This window comes from Petaurus breviceps, unplaced genomic scaffold (genome assembly GCF_028583685.1).
Source record: "Petaurus breviceps papuanus isolate PSGF00001 unplaced genomic scaffold, PetGlider_PUasm1.0 567, whole genome shotgun sequence".
Lineage (NCBI taxonomy): Eukaryota > Metazoa > Chordata > Mammalia > Diprotodontia > Petauridae > Petaurus > Petaurus breviceps.
Genome location: NW_027186383.1, coordinates 8,557,709 through 8,574,459, shown reverse-complemented (window position 1 = coordinate 8,574,459; position 16,751 = coordinate 8,557,709). Strand labels below are relative to the sequence as shown.

Here is a 16,751-nt window from a genome sequence, read left to right as displayed (position 1 = left end):
CAATCAAAACCAAAACCCCAAACTCAGGTTTTTATAACATACAAATCACTGGTTTATTTTGAATATTAATCAGATTATTGGTTTTTGTCTGGCATTCTGTTTTATATATCTGTGAAATGAAAGGGTGCGGTGGACATAGGGCAAGGCTTGGAATCAAAGGCCCTGCTTCAAATCCTGGCTAGTCTATTTACTGAATATGTGATCTTGGACCAGGCACTCCACTTTCCCAGGCCCCAGTTTCTTTGTCTTCAAGATAAAGGTGTTGGGCTAACTGACCTGTAAGATGCTTTAAAATTCTAAATCCTATAATTTCTGTGACTTGTTTGAATTTAAATCATGGCAATAGTGAGCCATGGAAGGTTTGGGTTTTTTTTTTAGGGAGAGGATACCAGAAGAGTGAACAGTGGCTCTGCCACAACTATTAACAACAGGTTGCTGACCAGATGGGGGTTTCTACTTTGCCTCTTCCCTGTTTTGTTCTCTTCATCCATCATTTGGTGCAGGGTCTCTAGGAGGGAGAAAAGTGCTTTGCAAATCTGAATGGACTGGAGAAATGGGAGTTGTCGTTGCTGCTGTGTGTTTGGTTTTGCTTCCTTGGTGGGAGAGAGCACTGGACTTCACTGATCCAAGGAAGTCCTGGTCTCACAATGCAGCCTGACCCTTGGTTCTGGGGACTCCAAGGTTAAGTCTGTGCTCATGGTGAGATGCAGGGTTTGAACCCAGGGCTGCCTGAGCTTAGATACCATATTGCTCATCATTACTAATACTAGATGTGCCATAAGAAAAGGGAAACTACCAAGGTGAAGAACTTGGGGAAACCCAGGGAAGTCTTGCATGCAGTGAGTGATGGAAGCCAGGAAGGAGCCTTGGATGCTCACAGGTGTCAAAAAGTCAGTTAACTGGATTTGGCACCAAGTGAGAAGGACCGAATCAGATCCACACCTTCCTTCAGGGGGGACTACAGATGCAGAATGGTGCAGACACTGTCACACACAGGCTTTGCAGCTTGGTTTTTGTGGAACTCTTTTTTATAAAATGCTAAGAAATGATGAGCTCAACGGTTTCAGAAAAACATGGAAAAGACTTGCCCAAAATGATGAAGAGTGAAATGAGCGGAACCAGAAGACTGTATGTGGTAAAAGCAGTATTGTTTGTAATGTGCTAGGGAAGTGCTTGTTTTATTCCCTAAATTAAAGATAGAATAAAAAGTCAGGCTCATGGTGGTGGAGAGTGCAGTGTGCTGAGGGTGATGTAAGAAAAAGGCATCAATGACACATTCATTAAAAAGGCATTAAAGTGATAAGGTGAATAACAAAGGAGAACCTGGGCAGCTCACAGACTCTAGCTTGTCCCTGAATAAAATGAATTCGAACCTCCTGGGGAAGGAAGGAAGCCTTCTAGCGCCTCTGGGACCCCAAAACTCGGCTCAGGCCACTCCCCCCACCCCAAACCCATGAAGGCATGAAGTCCTTTGATTCTCCACCCAAATGACGTTGTATCTGTCTGGTGCATGTGGACGTGGTGTCTCCCAGATAGATTCCAAGCTTCCTAAGAGCAGGGCTGCTTTATTCTTCTCATTCATACCTCTAGCGCCCATCACAGCAGCAAGCACACCAGAGGGAGTCAATAAATGCTTGTTAATTAGCTTGCCCACAGTAGGTGCTTAATAAATGCTTGATTGGCATATTCACTGAACAGGATGTAGACTGGCACCACAGGGCACTGAGGTTCCAGGCTCCCCTTGCTGCTACTGTTTAATCCTGGGGGCTCTCCGTGACCCCATTGGAGGTTTTCCCCACAGAGACACTGTAGGGGTCTGGCCATTTCCTTCTCCAGCTCCTTTGACAGATGAGGAAACTGAGGCAAACAGGGGCTATGACTCGCGCAGGGTCACCTAGCCAGGGCGTGCCCAGCGCCCGGCCACTGCTGCCGGGCTCCTCTGCAGGCAGCTGCGCTCCCGGCCTCTCCGCTGGGGCTGAGCCTCAGTTTCTCCGCTTGTAACTTGAGGTCAGCTAACACTTCCACGCTGCTTGAAAGGGTGCAATTTTTAAAATTAATTAAACATTTTATAAATGAATGCATTGGTCAACAATGGGATTGTCTGGAGTCTGGGAACCTGGACTTACACTTGTCTCAGGAGCTTACTACCCAAATGACCTTGGGCCACACTTGACCTCCCCGGGCCTCAGTTTCCCCCTCTGTAAAACGGCCAGCCTGCTTGCAGCTCCAGTCCCAGAATAAAGCCCAGCTCAGGGAATGAGCTGCTGAATCCGGATTGGCTCCCCGTAGCATGAGTCACACGTCTGGAGAGCGGGCATGGAATTACTAAGATGGCCGCATCGGTGGCAGGGGCGCCATTGCGCCTGCGTCCCTCCCTCCCCCGCCTCGCTTTGGTACATCCGGGCTTGGGCGCTGAAGGATAGCGGGGGAGAGGGAGAGGGGGAGGGAGGAGGGGGTGCGTCTGTTCCCGTCGCGTCGCGCTGCGTCGCGTCACGTCACGTGCCGGCGCGCGGCGACGTGGCGGCCATCTTGTGTTGTTGGGGCTGAGGGCTGACTGGGACTCCGAGAGACTCTCCGTCCGGGACCGCAGGTAACCGGCGCCCGTCCTTTCCGCTGCCCGCGGCTCTGTCGGGCGCACTCCGCCGCCGCCGCCCGGAGCCCGGGGCCCAGGCCCGCGCCCGCCCCGCCGCCGTCGTCCTCGCCGCCGCCGGCCCCGCGCTCAGGCCGCCCCGGCAGCCCCGGGCTCGCCTCGGGCCGGCGGCCGAGGGGACACGTCAGGCGCCCGGGGCCGCCTGGGCGGCCTCCGCCCGAGCGCTGCCAGCTCCCGCCCGCCGGCCCGCCGGGGAGGGGACGGCCCCGGGGCCGGCGGCTGGGCCAGGCCGGGCTCGGGCGCCAGCCCCGCCCGGCTCTGCGGGCCGCCGGGGGTGGGGGGGGGGGGGGGGGGGGAAACTGAGGCCGGCGGGCGAGAGGCCGGCACCAGCCCAAGGTCACGCTGCCGCTGGGCGGAGGCCGCGCTAGCCTCCTCCTCCAGAGGGGGAAACTGAGGCCCAGCGTTCGCTGGCGCTGGCCCAAGGTGCCTCCCCCGGAGGCGGCCGGGGGTGGGGGGGCCCGGGGCTTCCGGCTGCTGCCCCGCTGCGTCCGCGCGTGACCCCACTGACGCCCCTCTTTTTATAGATGGGGTGTCCAGTGACTGGCTCAGCGTCACCCGGCTCGAGAGCGTCCGAGCTGGACTTGAACTTGGGTCTCCCCGACTCTGCCCCCGGAGCGCCGGCCACCCGCGTCCAAGGTCACTCGCGGGGAGGAGGAGCCCGGCGGACCCCAGCCCTGGGTAGAGGTGGAGGACTTGCCCAAGGCCGCTGAGCGGGCGATGCGTCGGGATTCGCACCCAGGGCCCCGGGCGCCGAGTGCGGGCGGAGGGGCCAGCGGGGCTCGGGGCCGGCCCCCCCGCCCCCCCGCGGCGGCGCAGGCCTCTGGGAGCGTCGCCCCGGGGGGTCCTGGGGGGTCAGGGGCCGAGCTTTGGGCCGCGCGTGGTCCTCCTCGGCCTTCCCGAGGCTCCGCTGAGCTGGTCCCTCCCCGGTGACATTCGGCGAGGCTGCAGCAGGTAGCGTGGCCGCGGCCTCGGAGTCCGAGCGGGACGGACCTGGAAGAGGGACGCGCTCCCACCCGCTTTAATTTTGAGAAGCGTGCTAGCAGAGGGGCCGATCCTAGCAGAACGGGAGCTCCGCACCCCCGAGGCTCGGGTGGGGGTCCCGTGTGTGCTGACGTGGGCGAAGGGCTAGGGGTTCGCCTGGGGCCCCCCCATTCCCCAGTGCCCTTGTACTGGTCAGTCACCTTCTAGAGTTGGGGATTGTATGACTGACAAAGTTTTTTATTGGGAAAAAGCTCAGAATGCTTATTAAATTGAGGTAGCAGTGCCTCCAGGAAGTCGCTGTGAACTGGTTTGTCAGATTCTTTGAAGCTACCTGGTCTCCAATAAAAAGTCCTTTTAATGAGACCCATGCTCTACTGTTACTGGTATTTTTCAAGAATAGCCACCTACTGAAAGAACTTTTTGAGGGGGTGTGTTGGGTGAAGAAGACTCACCAGTAATTCTACAAGTATCTTTTGTCTTGCAGAATTAGATACTTAAGGAACATCACCAGAAAATGTTCTGTTCCTTCTAGTTGGCTGCATTTTAAAAGCTCCTTGATCTTTAGCATTTTTTTATGAAGTCTCTTTTTAAAGGTTTCAGGGTCGTCTTCAGCTGATTTGGCCGCCTTTATGGTGAATGTAAGATTTCATTGTCCGAGGAATCTTCCTTTCTGTTGAGTTTTATTTTACTCCCAGAGTTTTGACATTTGGAGTTTTTCCTTAAGTTCACAGATTATTTCTACTTTGATGTAGAGATATTGTTTTTTCTTAAAAATAACATCTTGATTTCCAGCTTGCCTGTATATTTGTGATATTGGTTGGTGTTAAATTCCATTCCTCATGATAAATTTAGGATTCTTGAAGATTAAATACTTTATTTTTATTGACAGATTAGATTTCATTCATTTATTTTTCTTACTTGTCATTTCATTTGCATTTCATAAATCAAAACAATTGACTTGCTTCAGAAGCTTGCAAAGATGGGAATGTTTGAACACCATACAGATCTCAGAGCTCCTTGGGTGAAAGAGCATTGATGATTTAGAAAGATTCCTCTCTTACTTGAGAAATTGAATTTTAAAATGTAAAAGTGCAACTTTGTTGTCATTGAAATATATACTGATTTTCCACTCATTTTGGCTCTTCGATAAAACATTTTTCCACATTAAATAATAACTTTTTGTACACTGTCATTGAAAGATATCTGTTGACAGTAATTTAGCTGTGTGAGTTTGGCTGAAAAGATCAGTGTCATTTCCGCATTGTTTATCATTATTTGTGAGTATCTGATTTGGTGATTAGATGCTTAATGCTTTCTTTTTCGTTTCTGGTTGAAATACACGAGAGAGGTAATGTTGGTGTTGGTCTGAGTCTCTTGGAAGGGAGTTGTGCCTGCTTCTTTTTCCTTCAACAGTCTGGAGTGGTTTTTCTCCTTCAGCAATCTGGATTGGTTTAACATTCTTGGGTATTGGTATTCAGGCATTTCTCATGAATACTTTGGTTCTAGAGACACACAATCTGTTGTTCAGGCCTTAAATCAAAGTTGCTGATGAATAACTCCTTTTATTTACAGGCAGAGACAAATAAATAGCTTAGGGTGCTCTGTGAGTTATAGAAATGACTTCAGTATAATAGATATTCTTCTCTAGTAAGTTACTTATCCTTAGAGGTAAGTGTCTCTTTCTTTGTGGGTCCTAGGGATAGGGACATCCTTTAGGGCAACCTAGTGAAAATGTTTAAGATGTATTTAGGCAACCTGAGGTGTTCTTTTTAATGTACTCCCATTAACCAGTGCTACTTTCATCCCATCTTCTTTTCCTCCTGTTTCCCAACCAAATTCAAGAAGCATTATTATCTCCTGGTTGGTGTTGATTAGTTGTGTTTGACTCATTGTCATGCCATTTGGTAGTTTTTTTTTTTTTTAAAGCAATTGGGGTTAAGTAACTTGCCCAAGGTTACATGGCCAGTTTTTTTTTTTTTTTGTAGGTGTTAAGTATCTGAGGCCTGAACTAATCCTGGGTCCTCCCAACTCTGGGCTGGTGCTCTTACTCACTATGCCACCTAGACACCCCCCATTTGGTATTTTCTTGACAAACATACTGGAGTGTAAATTGCCATTTACTTCTCTAGATCATTTTACAGGTGAGGAAGCTGGGGCAGACAGGGTGAAGTGGTTTGTCCAGCATCACACAGCTAGTAAGTGTTTGAGGTTGGATTTGAACTCAGGTCCTCCTACCTCCAGGACCAGCACTATCTACTGTGTCATCTAGCTGCCCTGTTATCTCCTGAGAATAAAAAAAAAAAAACGCTTTGTAAAAGAATGATTTCAACTAATATTAAAGTTTACATCTTCCATTTGTTAAAAGAATTGGAGACAGTCTTTTTCAGTTGGTACCCACATTATCCAGCATTTTACAGCTAAGTGGCACAGTGGATAAAGTGCTAGGCCCAGAGGCAGGAAGACTCATCTTCCTGAATCCATTGGCAAGTGAGTTTACTTTACTGTTCTTGGTTTTCTCATCCATGTTGCTGACCTGAAAAGACTGTGACAAAAAAACTTTTGTAGCTCTAAAGGCATCATATAGATGAGTTATTATTATCTGCCATCAGCCATCAAAAGGAGGTGTTGATGTGTTGGTTTTTGACTGTCGATGGGTGCTGCCTTTGTGAGAGTTGAATTTCTTTTCAACCTTTTTTGTGTTTCCTTCCTTAGAAAATAGAGTGTGCACAATATAGTCTAACCATTTGCTGCTGGCTCAAGCTTGAGATCTTTCTCAGTGTGAGCAGCAGTCCTTAAACTTTGTGGTGTCAGGACCACTTTACCACTTAAAGATTATTGGGGACCACGTAGAGCCATCACTTATGTGGTCGTTTCTATTGGTGTTTCCCAAATTAGGAATTAAGACATCTTGGTGTCACTGTGAAAGTAGTCTTGACCTTGTGGGCATCCTGAAAGGGTCTCAGGGACCCCTGAATCCCTGGCCTTTGAGCACTGCTGTTCTACACGGTCCTGATAGTACTTTTCTTCAGCACTTTAAGGCTTACAAAAAGGTTTACCAGCATGTCATTTTATCTTCACAACCACCCTGGGAAGTAGGAGCTATTAATATTTTCCTTTGACAGGTGAGAAAACTAAGACAGGGTTAAGTGACTTGCCTAGGGTCACACAGCTGGTGAGTGTCTGAGGCCTTTTTGAACTCAGGTCTTCCTGACTTCAGGCCCGGTGCTCCTAGTCACCTCCTCTGTCTGCCTCAGTTTCCCTGACTGTAACATGGAGATAACAGCAGCACCCACCTCCGAGGGTTGTTGCCTGGATCACATGAGAGTAACTGTGAAGTGCTTAGCACAGGGCCTGGCACACAGGACGTTCTGTATGAGTGGTAGCTTATCGTGGTGATTATTACTGCCCCAGGTCACACAGCTGGCAAGTGTCTGAGGGAGAACTTGAACTCGTGGCTTCCTGACTCCAGGTACAGCGCATAGTACTGCCTACCTAGCTGCCTCCAGTGATGATTTGTGACATTTTGGTGAATCTCCGATTACAGCATATGCATACGCTTTCTTGAATTAGTCTCTTACATTAGTTTGCTTTCTTTTTGCTTTTTTCTCATAGAAATGGAACGTTATATGATCTCCTAGACATTCTGAATACCTTTCTGCAGAATGATTAAGTGAAAGGTTGAAAGCAGCCTTCTAAGTTATTCTGTTGAGTCTTAGTAAAATTATCTTCACTTTATATCCTTTGATACTTGTAGTTTTCAAAATAACTTAGTTTAACATTCAAATATACTTCAATCTTTCAGGTTATTGCTACTAATGATAATAAGTTGTAGTTTGGCTACTAAGGACATAAATCTATGACTTTCAATTTATAGCGATTTACTTTTAGATTTACAGAAGTCATGTTTTTGTATAGTGGGTAATTGAGATCAAGTCTGTATTTGTGCACCAATAATAATTTTTGTATTTATAATAGAGGAATTATTAAATCATCAAGTTTTAGGTCTTATAATAAACTAACTTTTTGAAGAATGGAGAGGCCCTGCCTGTGCTGTGCTATCACTGTGAAGTCCTGGGGATTCAAGAAAGGGCAAACGCCAGAGGATGGAGAGGCCCTGATGGCAGTTTTGACCAGTCAGTCCGTCACCTTTGAATGCTCAAGACACAAAGAAAAGTAAGAAGCAGACAGTCTCTGCTCTCAGGGAGCTCCCAGTCTGACGAGGAAGACCACGGGCCAGTGATGAGGAAGACCATGGGCCAGTGACGGACGAGGAAGACCACGGGCCAGTGACGGACGAGGAAGACCACGGGCCAGTGACTAGGAAGACCACGGGCCAGTGACGAGGAAGACCACGGGCCAGTGACGGCCTACAGGCAGAGTGAATGAGAGTAATCTCCGCGGAAGTTGTTTGTTGTCCTCTTTTTCAAGAGGACCAGTGACCTCACAGGGCGATGAATTGGATTTAAGTGAGGCAGAGTTGCATAAAGTTGACAGTCTTACTCTCTTCTTGAGTCATTGAAGTCCAGTTGCAAGACAGAAGTCAGGATGACTTGGCTGTGGCTTGAGATACACTGGGTGACCTTGATGTCTTCCATGTCTGACCAAAGTCAAAGCACTCAGCTGTGCCTTGGAAGAGATTGTTCTTGTCCACCCATTCTGCTAGGGAAAACCTTCACATGCTTGGGGTAGACACCCCCTCTAACTCACCAGTGGGTTTGTGGCCTGTCAGTTACCCTCAACCTGCTTTAGCCCTGCTGAGGTGGTTTTATTTGAGGTGTGGCCAGTGCACACACCACTGCTTTTTGGAGCCTCAGGTGAGAGTTGGGTAAAAGATGGACACCAGAGATGGATGAGCAGCCCAGAAAAGGACTTGGCTGCCCTCCAGTCAGAGGTGCTTGCCCTCTCTGAACACCCCATACACCTCACACACCCTCAGGGGAAAGGCACCAAGATTAAAGAGGACTGAGACAGGCTTCTTACAGAAGGTGGGACTTTAAATGAGACTTAAAGGAATCTGAGGATATCAGGAGATAGAGATAGGGGGAGGAAGAGAATTCCAGGTATGCTGGGTAATCAGTAAAATGCCGGGATTCAGAGATGGAAAGTTTTTTGAGTGAGGAACAGCAAGGAGGCCAATGTCACTGGGTCACCCTGTTTTGGAGGGGTGGGTGGGGGGAGGGAAGTAAGATGTAAGAAGACTTGAAGGGCAGGAAGGGTCTGGGTTCCAAGGGTCTCCGAAGGCCCAAGAAAGGATTTTCTGTTCTGGGGGTAATAAGGAGCCACTGGGGTTTATTGAATGAGGGTGTGTGGGTGGGTAATGTGGTCAGACTTGCATTTAGGTAGATCACTTTGACAGTAGAGGATGGTTTGGAGTAGGGAGAGACTTGTGGCAGGGAGACCAGTCACATCACCAGATGTGAGGTGATGAGGACCTGCATCAGGCTGGTGGCCATGTCCAAGAAGAGAAGGGGGCACAAAGGAGAGGATGACATCACTCAACTACTGATTGAATGTGATAGTGAGGAGACTAGCAAGACATCTAGATTTGGAGCTGGCTGACTGGGAGGATGGTGGTACCTTTCACAGTAATGGGAAAGTCAAGAAGGGGGGGCGGAGCTCAGAACGAAAATGGCTGAATTCTGTTTTGGACGTGTTTAATTTAAGATGTCTATAGGACATCCAGTTCTAGATGTATAAATGGCAGTAGGAGATGCCAGACTGGAGGTTGGGAGGAAGGTTGAGGTGGACAAATTGTTCTAAAATTTGTCTGTAGAATTGACAACCAAAACCATGGGATCAGATGAGATCACGAAAGAAATCGTCTAGAGTGAGGTGAGGGCCCAAGATAGCCTTGAGGAACCTCTATTAGTAGGTACGTTGTGAACACTGGTCCAACCAAAGAGACCAAGGAGGATAGGGCAGAGAGGCAGGAGGAGAACCAAGATGGCGGGGTTTTGTGAAAACATAGAAGAAGGAGAGTGTCTGGGAGAAGAGGCTGATGGGCAGGGTCACAGGCTGCAGAGAGCCCACTAGGGTGAGGATTGAGATCCTTAGTGACTGGAGAGAGCAGTCTCAGTTGAATGATGTGGTTGGAAGCCAGATTGCAGAGAGTTAAGAAGAGAGTGAGAGCACAAGATGTGGAGATACATATGGCTTTTCCATGGAATTTAGCCACAAGAGGGATGTCAGATGATAGCTCGTGGAGATAGATGAGGCTATTTTGAGGATGGAGGAAACATAGGTCTGTTTGTAGGCAGTGGAGAAGCAGCCAGTAGACAGGGAGTGATTGAAGATAAGTCAGTTGAGACGGTGGGAGGGGACAGTCTGCAGGGTGGACTGGGATCAATCGTGCATATGGAGGGGTTGTCCGTGTCCAGGAGAAGGGCCACCTCATTATGTGAGGGGGTGGAGGGTGGAGAAAGAGATGGGGGCAGAAGGCATCTGAGATGAGATGGGGAGAAGAGGGAGCCCTTGGGGAAAGGCCTCTTGATTTTTTTCCCCCATAAATTATGAGGCAAGATTCTCAGTTAAGTGATGGAGTGTGAATGGGGCAGCTGTGGGAAGCTTGAGGAGGGATGAAAAGGTTTGGAAAAGCCACTGTGGTGAGTGAAAAAGTAACTGGATTGGGGAGGTATAAAAACAGCTTGTCTTGCCACAGGGAGAACCCATTTGAGTTTATATGACAAATTTATAGTGGGCTCAGTCAGCACGTGATTTGCAGTTTTTTTCTAGCTTCATTCAGCAGCATCTAAGTGGGATTGAAACCAGTGGATAGTGAGAATAATCCAAGCCTGGGGTATGGGATGAAGCGACATAGGACTCAAGAGCACAATGTGGAGGTGATTTGGTTCACCAAGGGGCCAAGATAAGAAGGAAGAGAAGTGTAGCCAGTGAAGGGAATGAAGGAGGGACCGAGGGATTGGAGGGCATGATGAGAATGAAGAGCAGGAGAGGTGGAATGACAGGAGATTATGATAAAGGAATTTTGTTCATGAACTTGGAAGTGTTACTTTGTGCGTGATAGCAAGATCAAAGGTATGACCATCTTTGTCTATAGATGAGATGGAGCGGAGGAATAGATCATAGCAAATGAATACGTTGAAGAATTGGGAGGTTGGTATTGAGGAAGTATCAGTACATATGTCGGAAGTCCCTTTGTAGGAGGGCAGGATTTGGGGAGGAGAGAAAGGCTGGTAAAGTTGGGTTGGAAGGAGTGGGGAATAAGGAAAGGATCATTGAAGAATGGAGAATGGGATTCGAATGAGTGCAGCCTAGCATTTGGTATCACTGAGATAGAATGACCATGACTGGCTGGGAGTTGAAGTAGGTTCTCTCTCCACAGTGTATCCTCAGGTGGAGTTGTGCCAGGGCTGGCAAGTGCAAGGACATGGAGAGGGGGCTGTCAGTGAGGAGGGAAAGAGAACTTGTGTGTAGGATGCCTGGGTGGGGGCAAGCAGATCTTGAAAAGGGGTAGTTGGTGGAAGATGGAAGGACCCATGCAAACCAGGTCCTGAGGAGGAATAGGAAGACCAGATGTGGTGATTTAATACCAACTGCATTTCTTTTTTTTTTTTTACTTTGATTCTTTTACATAAGGTGGTTAAGTAGCAGTTGTGAAATTGAAGAATTATTATTAAAAATGAAACCCATGATAAAGCTAGAGGCAGGTCTTGAATATGGCATCAGCAGTAATATTTTTTAGCCATTGATTCTTGATTAGTTTTATAAGTATGTTTCAGAATTGGAGCTATTTTAAAATAGAATATTACTTTTCAGGCAGCACATTTTCGTAGAGAAGTTCAGAGAGTCATTAAGTGTAACTGATAACAAACTAAGAATCCTCTTTGAAATATCTCAAGCCAAGCAAGCCATCGTGGCAGCCATTCTACTCTTAAATAGCTTGCAGGAACCTTCTCCTTACACTGAGCCAACATCTGCTTCTCTGTGACTTCTCTCGCCCTCAGTTATGGCCTTTGGCACCAGGCAGAACAAGTTAAATTACATTTCTGCTTGACAGCCCTTTCAATAGTTGAAGACATTTCCCCCTTCTGTGCCTCTCAAGGCAAAATCACCCCTTTCTTCAGCTGTGCCTCAGACGGTATGATCCATGGTCCCCTCCCAGCTCCTTAAAATGGGGACAAGACTGAAGTCTTGGTGCTCTCTCAGCGCCTCTGTTACTTGTCTCCTTTAACAACAGGTACTTCACGTGCCCTTGACTTGCTCCCTTGTACTTCATTGCCAACCCCCTTACCATTATGTGCAGTCTTTGCTCCTGTTCATGTTACTGAAAAGGGCCTGAAACAACACTGATGACATCCTGACTCTATCCCTTACAGATTTATGGTACGGAATCTCAACTGGTCCCTCGCTGCAGCAAGGCAGTCCTTTGCTACCTCCCTAATTCCCCATCTCACCAACAGCATCTATTCCAAAACTTCACCCCTCTTGAAAATTTTCTTGGCACTCCTCAGCTCATCCTCTATTGAAATTGGAAAGCTCCCTCTGCACCTTCCTCTTCCCCCCCTCCCCAATCTCATATTAGGTATCTTCCTCCTCCACCTCTGTCTCATCAGAAGAGGTAGCCCCTCTCCTTGCCTAGGCATACTCTGCTACAGGCACCCTGATCTCCTTCCATTCTGTCTGTCAGATTTCCCTCTTTATCATCCCTACTATCTATGTAATCTTCAGAGTCTTCCCTATCTACTGGCTGATTCTGTGTTGCTTACAAATACTCCCATCTTCTTCCACCCTTAACCCTAACATAATCTAATCCCATTTGACTATCCTATATATCACCTCCTCTTTTTGGCTAAACTTGAGAAAGGTGACTCTAATTGAGTGCTCTGTTTCTCTTCTCTATTTTAAATCTTGTGTTTTCACCACAGATTTACAACAGTCTGGCTTCTGACCATATCATTTCACTGAAAATTGCTGTCTCTAATGGTTCCAGTGATTTCTTAGGTGCCAAATCTAGTGGTCCTTTCTTAATTCTTGTCCTTCTTGACCCTTCCATAGTCTTTGCTACTGTTGAATATCCCCCCTCCCTCCCTCCCTCCCTCTTTCTCTCTCCCTCTCCCTCATTCTATTGTCTGTTAGTTTCCCTGTCTGGCCACTCCTTCTAATTCACCTTTGCTGACTCTTCATCTAAGTCACACCTACTACCTGTGGGTGTACCACATCTCTCCTGGGCCATTTTCTCTTCTCCTTATTATTGTATTTGGTGATCTCATCAACTCCCATAGCTTCAATTATCTTTATGCAGAATATCGCCATTTAAAAAATACCCATCCCTTGTCTCTCTCCTGAGCTCTTGCCCTCATTATCAGCTGCTTCACCAGGACGATTTATAGATCTTAAACTACATATCTTATATATATCTTAAACTCAACAGGGATGAAATCGATCTCATTCCATCTGCACTCTCCTCTCTTCTGAACTTCACTGTTTCTCTCAGGGGCAACACTATTAGCCCAGTTACCTGGACCTGCAGTCTTGGTGTCATGCACTCTTAATTTATTTCACCTATCCCTCTTTTCTGACCAGATCTAAGGTTTACTTTTGTAACATCACTTCTCTCCATTCACATAGCTGCCACCCCTCCATGGACTACTGCTATAGTCTGTCTGGCTTCTCTGCCTCAAGTGTAGCTGCACTCAGCTGCCATTGACTTTCTAAAGCATGAATCCAACTATGTCTCTTGGCTGCTCAAGAAACTTCAGTGGCTCCTTATTGTTTCTAGGATAATAAAACATAAACTCCCATTTGACATTTAAAGCTCTTTCCAGTCTGGTTCCAGTTTATCTTTTTGGGAAGATGACCTATTATTCCACCTCACATACTCCACGGGACCATATCTTTCCCCTATGTAGTAAATCCAGTGATTTTTCTGTTGCCTCTAGATTAGAATCACATATAAATTTGAACTCTTGTGGTTTTTTAAGCCCTTTTTTAAAAACCCCTCTTAAAGCCCTTAAGAATCTTGCTTCTTCAGCCTCATTGTATGTGCACATTTCTTTTACCGTCTTCTGTAATCCAGCAGCTTTTATTGCTTTCACTCTATACCTTTTCATTGACCATCCCCCATGCCTAGAATGTCATGCACACGCACAAAACCCCAATAGAATTTTTCTCTCCCTCTAAGGCCCAGCTTAAGTACCATGGACTACACGAATCTTTATAATCCCCTCAACTGCTTGTGCCCTCCTCTATCTCATACTTAATTGCTTGGTATTTATTCTTTATTTTGTGTATATGAATATTTCCTTATTGTCTCCCCCATTAGAATGTAAGCTCCTTGCAAATTATATTTTGATCTCAAGTGCTTATATTGTGTGGCATGTAGTAGATGCTTATTAAATAAATGCTTGTTGATTGACTCCAGGCACACTGGTTCTGCAAGTCCCGTTTCATGCATTTGCACAGCTCCTCTGCCTGGAATGATTTCCCTCTTGACTTCTGCCTCAGGATCTCCTGGCTCCCTTCAGGGCTTAGCTCAGGTGCTGCTCCTTCAGCTGGCCTAGTTTGAAGTCTCCCTGCTTATTTGTACCTATCTTGTATTACTTACCAGTGAAGGAGTCCCCCTCCTAAGATGTAGGCTACTTGAGGGCAAGGCCTGGCTTGCTTTCTTGTGTTCATTTCCCCCATGTAGAGCCTAGTGCCTGGGCACTTTTTTATTCTGACCTCTACAGAGTGAGTTGCTCAGAGGTTTGACGGGATCATTCAACCAGCATGTATCAAAGGCTAGATTTTTCTGGCTGTCAGGGCAGCTCTAGTTTGCAATGCTTCTCATGCTGTCTGTCACAAACAAGTGTTGATTGATTATAATATATGGTTTGTGTGGGATAGATAGTAATTTCTTGGTGCCTGCTATTTGTCCTATCTCAGGTTTGCTGGTGGCTCCCAAGGACTTGTAAGAGGGTCTGCCTTTATGACATACTAGTAGTAGCTCAGTAACTCATCTGAAGAAGACCATCAAGGTCAACTCTGTTACTTTAGGCAAAGGCATCATAGTATAATTTGAAAGGGCATCTGGAGTCCAAGGAAGGATGGGCTTTGGATCCTGGGGCTGCCACTCACTCCTTAAGTGACTTGGTGCAATGCCGTTCACTTCCCTGCACCTCAGTTTCCTCATTTGTAAATGAGGGGGTTGGCCTCGTGCCTTCTAAGGGGTCTCTTCTAGTTCTAAATCTGGAATGGCAGGAACATGAGGCTCTGGGAAGAAAGGACTCAAAAATAGTATATGTACTTTCCCCCCACCAACCTCATCTGTTAAAAATGCCTTGTTCTACTTAGATTAGCATCTACCAGTTTCAAGGATTGTTGGTGGAAGATGGTAGATGGTCCAGTCCCTGACACTTTGTGAATCCTCTGGCAAGCAGCACTATCCTTAGTTCCTAGCCCTGCTTTTGCATCTGTTGCCTTTCTTTTCTTCCTCATCAAGATAGACAGGGCCACAATTTCAGCTCTTCCTTACCCTTTGGCCAGACTCATGATTGTTCAGATCTTTCATCATTTAGCTTAGGCTGGCAGAAAGTTGCCTAGATTTGCCTTTTCTCATTTCAGTTTTGGTTTTTTAAACAGAAAAGGGCTCACTTGTTGTAAACGCCTTCCTCCCACTGCTCCTTTCTTTAAGTTCACACAAGGCCACAGAAGGGACAAGCATGGGGTAATGGATAGATGATGAGTCACCTATTAGGATGTAGCTTTGGAAACAGAGGAGGCAAGTATGGTGGGGAGGTCTTTGGGTGAAGACTAGATCCTTGTAAAGGTGTGTGTTCAGCTAGATTGATTCTCCTTGAGGTCCCTTCCAATGGATGGGCGTTTTGCGATCAGTGATCCAGAAGGCCTTGGGGGGGCAGACTGGCATGATACATTCCCTCTGCCAGGGCTTCTTTTATCACTGCGCTCTTTCCTGCTGCTTTGTGTGCTGCTGCCGAAGAGCGACAGTGAAGAATACAAAGATAGGCAGTTTATGAAAATAAATGCAGGAAATTACTTGTACTCAATAATATACAGTAGTTTTAGATACAAAGAAAACTACCATGGATGCATGTCAGAAGTACAGGAGAAAGATCACTGAGCACTAGATGGGGCCAAAGATCTTCGGTTTAGGTGTATGTTTAACTAGCCCTGTGACCTTAGACAAGTGATTTTATAAGTCACCTTAATAATAATAATGAGTCACTTAATAAGTCACCTTATTTTAAAAATGAGTGGTAGAAAATGAGGCTTCATTCATAACATTTACCTTTATAGGAACACAGCTGTTTTGCAGATTGAAGAGTGTTGCCGAGTCACAGAATGTTAGAATTGAAAGGAATCTCAGCAGCTGTCTAATCTTTTACCCAAAAGAAATCACCTGCAAGTGGTCATTAGGTCCCTTCATGAAGATCTACAAGGAGGGGCGCCAGTGCACTGTCTTCCAGGCAGCTCATTCCTTTGGGCAGTTCTTACTTAGGAGGTTTTCCTGACTTCAAGACTAAAGCAGCTTCTTCAGAACTTCCTTGCCTCGCTTTGGGTTCTGTCTTCTGGGGCCAAACAACACATGTAAACCTTCTTCTTACATGATAGCCCTTTAGATACCTGCATGTTGCTGTTGGGTCTGCCCTGACTTTTTTCTTCTCCAGGCTTGCTCAGCTAGATCCTCATATGACACGCTTGTGGCCCTCCAAACTGTGTGAGGGCTGTGTGAGGCCATCCTCAAGTGTGGTTCTCCAAGCTCAGCATGGTACCTTTGATGTGGTGTGACCTAAGGCAGTGTAGAGAGAGATGGTGTGACTCCTCTCAGAAAGCCACTCTTCTCTGTCTGTCCCAAGATTGTAGCAGCAGTTGGCGCTGCCATGTCACCACTTGCAGTACATTAAAACCCTCATCTTTTTCAGAAAGATTGCTGTCTAAACATTTAGCCTGCTTGTCTTATAATTCTGTTGTTTGTTTCAAATCCACATGTAAAACTAGATATTTATTCCTGTGGAATTTTATCTTGTCTTTGCACCCCAGGTCTCCATCTGGGGTCATCTTCTCTATGCTTCCTCACTTGGTGACCTGTTGGTTACTATCTTTATGTAAAGTGACTCAGATTTATATATATATATATATATATATATATATATATATATAT

General features: G+C 46.6%; 1 protein-coding gene across 2 annotated transcripts in view; it reads left to right on the top strand.

Annotated features, from left to right (window-relative positions):
• Window positions 1-2,482: 2,482 nt before the first annotated feature.
• GIGYF2 (GRB10 interacting GYF protein 2) overlaps window positions 2,483-16,751 on the top strand; it is a 170,969-nt gene continuing 156,700 nt past the window's right edge. Inside the window, exon 1 of one of the 2 annotated variants that reach the window (XM_069103229.1) lies at window positions 2,483-2,590. The gene's annotated coding sequence lies outside the window, so the exon portion shown is untranslated. The remainder of the gene's footprint in view (window positions 2,591-16,751) is intronic. The other variant, XM_069103231.1, reaches the window with a different exon arrangement.